General features: G+C 36.2%; 1 protein-coding gene across 1 annotated transcript in view; it reads right to left on the bottom strand.

The window, feature by feature from the left end:
* Positions 1 to 2,068: 2,068 nt before the first annotated feature.
* LOC105303918 (cytochrome c oxidase subunit 7C, mitochondrial) overlaps positions 2,069 to 2,963 on the bottom strand; it is a 6,622-nt gene continuing 5,727 nt past the window's right edge. Inside the window, exon 4 of the transcript XR_002777171.1 lies at positions 2,069 to 2,083. The gene's annotated coding sequence lies outside the window, so the exon portion shown is untranslated. The remainder of the gene's footprint in view (positions 2,084 to 2,963) is intronic.

Here is a 2,963-nt window from a genome sequence, read left to right as displayed (position 1 = left end):
ACCGTGCAGGAATACTACCTAGAGTTGTACTGTTTTCAAATGTTTAATGTAAAATGAAGGTTACTGGACAAGGGAGCAAGCGCGTTCTGGTTTAATGGGTTCACTTGGAAGAAACTGATTTTTCTAATTTTTACAAAGGTGTCCCACAGGATAAGTGGGGTCCATTAAAATGAGAGATAAGGTGGAAATACCTAGTAAGTAGTAACACAAAACTGCAGCTCAAAATCACTTGATCATTAACTCACTGCAGTGACAAAATCACCGCAGCTATGACCTTCATCATTCTGGCCCCTGTTCACACTTGGGAAGTGCTGAAAAGAGGTTTTTCCTCACTAACTTGAGTCAGGCTTTTGTGTGGTACCCATATTTGTAGCTATAGATACAATTCATTTTAAATTGGAAGAGTACTTAGAAGATCTTCAAGCTGACGCAGAATTCTACAATTGAAGAATCAGAGACTAGAGAAATTAAGTAATCCTTTTAAAGGTCATATGGAATACCTAAATTTTTCAATGAGGGTGGGCCAAGTTTTGCTGCATTAATAAACAATCCTCAAGCTCCAGGGGCTTAAAAAAAAGTTTCTTGCTCATTCTATGCATTTGACAAAGGGCTGTCCTCATGAGCCTCCCAGGGACCCAGGCAGATGGAGGTTATATCCCTGTAGCGAGAGGAAGGAAACTTGGTGGGTTGTACGCTCTTTCAAAACTTCCATGAAGAAGTAAAACACATTATTTCTGCTCATAGTTTCATTTGTCAAAGCAAAGGGAACAGTTCAATACTGCCATGCATATGGAAACTGGCACTTTGGTGAAAAGCCCTAATGACTACTATGCCACGTGAGAGGAGAGGACTCAAATAGCTTGTACTTATATTCAAATAAGTTCAAGAAGTCTCTCTAAAATCAACCATAAATTATAATTATACACTCACAAAATATCTTCACTGTATTAATGCAATTATATAGAAAGTGGCAACCTTCCTTCTGGTCTATAAAATTTTGATAGCTATGAGAACAAAAAATATCATTTAATAATGGATAAAAATTTTTAAAAAGTATTGATGTGGGCAGAGTCTAAATCATGTGAAAGCTTTCATTACTTACTACAGAGGAATTCACTTTCTATTGAAAAGAAAACAGAAAAATATAACAATATTTCTCCTTCTATAATCAGCTTATTCTGAAGTTCTGCTCTAAAGACCTGTGCTATGGTCTTTATTTATTGGATATACTAACATAAAGTCTTATTACGTTTTGACATTTAAGTTTGTCTTTTCTGTATACTATTTGGAATAGTTACAGCAAGTGCTGTCTTTTGCATACCCAAGAGCCACTTTCTTCTTTTCTGTTGGAATCCTGATTTGTTCCAGGGTCCATTCTTCCCACGAGAGACTTGGGATAAAATCCTAATTGCCCAAATCTAATCACTGTGGCTCTTGCTACTCTCCTTTCTTCTTAAAAATAACTTGAAACAGTAATTTCTCTTGCTGGATATTGTTGAGTCTGTAAGATATGCCTGGAACTGAAGCAGCCAGCTTATAACAGAGAAATAACTTAAGAACAATGGCTGAGTAAAAGAGGCCTTTAAACTCATTGAGATTTATCTTTTTTTAAAATGTAAAATAATACATCCCCTAATTTTTTAAGCCAGTGCTTCTCAAATGCCTGTCTGAAACATGATCGACAGCTACTATCAGAATGTATATCAGCACACATTTTCTTTCATCAAGGAAGGTTTTCTACAAAGAATATAGATCGACTAAATGGTGCAGCCAATGACAGTCGAGTTACATTTTGACAAAAGCTCCTAATCTGAGTCTGCAGTAATTGGATTATTTTAATATACATTTGCTTGGAGAACCAAAGTCAGCAAGTTACCAAGGAAAAACTTATGTTCAGAAAACAATGAAATGTACCTCATTTTGGTGTACAGTCTAGGAGGCCTGGAGTTTGCTCTTTTAAGGTCATTTTATCATACTTGGCTTCAATTCAATAATCCATTCAATAAATGTCCATTGATCACTTACTATACATGCAGGATACATGAATAAATAAAAACTTCCTTGGTCTCAGAAAGATCACAAGCTGATATGGAAAATATATAAGAAATCAGTAATTACAGTACATGCTGAGGTAATTATAAAGCTATTTGTAGGGTGTTAGGGACTTATGAGTAGTGTTTGGGAAAATGGGGAGGAATCAGCAAGGACAAACTACAGAAAATGTGACACCTGACCTAAGTTAAGAAATGGAGCTGTGGCCAGAGTGACATGCTAAGGAACTGGCATCTTATTGAAAGTGACAACTTATTACATGATGACTTGCATTTTAGTACCATGACTCCAGGAATTTTTACACTGGTAATGTATCTGCTGGACAGCTGGTTAGAACTGTAGCTTAATTGAAACCACCTAAAACTGAATTATAACTTTGGGATCAACTTGAACAATTTCCAAAATGTCCACTTTAGTTCTTCTGTATTTTTCATTCAGCACGCCACAACATAAAGTTACCTAAAATTAGACATATTCCTATTTTTAATCACAACCACACTAAGATACTGACATATGAAAAACTGAGGCAGAGATCATCCATCTCTTGTTGAAGTGGTCAAGCCTGGCTTTGAATCCAAGCAAATCTTAATCCTGAGCCCATATTCTTCACCCATTTTTACTGCCTCTGCAGCAAAATGCAGGATATCTTTTTTAGGGCAACCAAACCTTAATTACGGAGGCAATAGTAGCTTCTCTTAAAAGCAAAATCTGGGTTTTGGGCTTCTGCCAAACTCCCTATTCCAGTATTCTGGAATCGGAAACACCTGCATAAGGTACATTTTACTTGGCCTACCAGTTTCATGTAAGTATGTATGGGTCTATCGTGTTATTTTTTCCAAAACCTGAATTTTTATGAAAATCTTGTGGTTGTGTTAGCTTGAATTAAAAAATGTACATGGTGGGAAGGGTGA

This window comes from Pteropus vampyrus, unplaced genomic scaffold, assembly GCF_000151845.1.
Source record: "Pteropus vampyrus isolate Shadow unplaced genomic scaffold, Pvam_2.0 Scaffold11, whole genome shotgun sequence".
Taxonomy (NCBI): domain Eukaryota; kingdom Metazoa; phylum Chordata; class Mammalia; order Chiroptera; family Pteropodidae; genus Pteropus; species Pteropus vampyrus.
The sequence above is the reverse complement of the archived record's forward strand: the minus strand, read 5'-3'. Positions and strand labels throughout refer to the sequence as shown.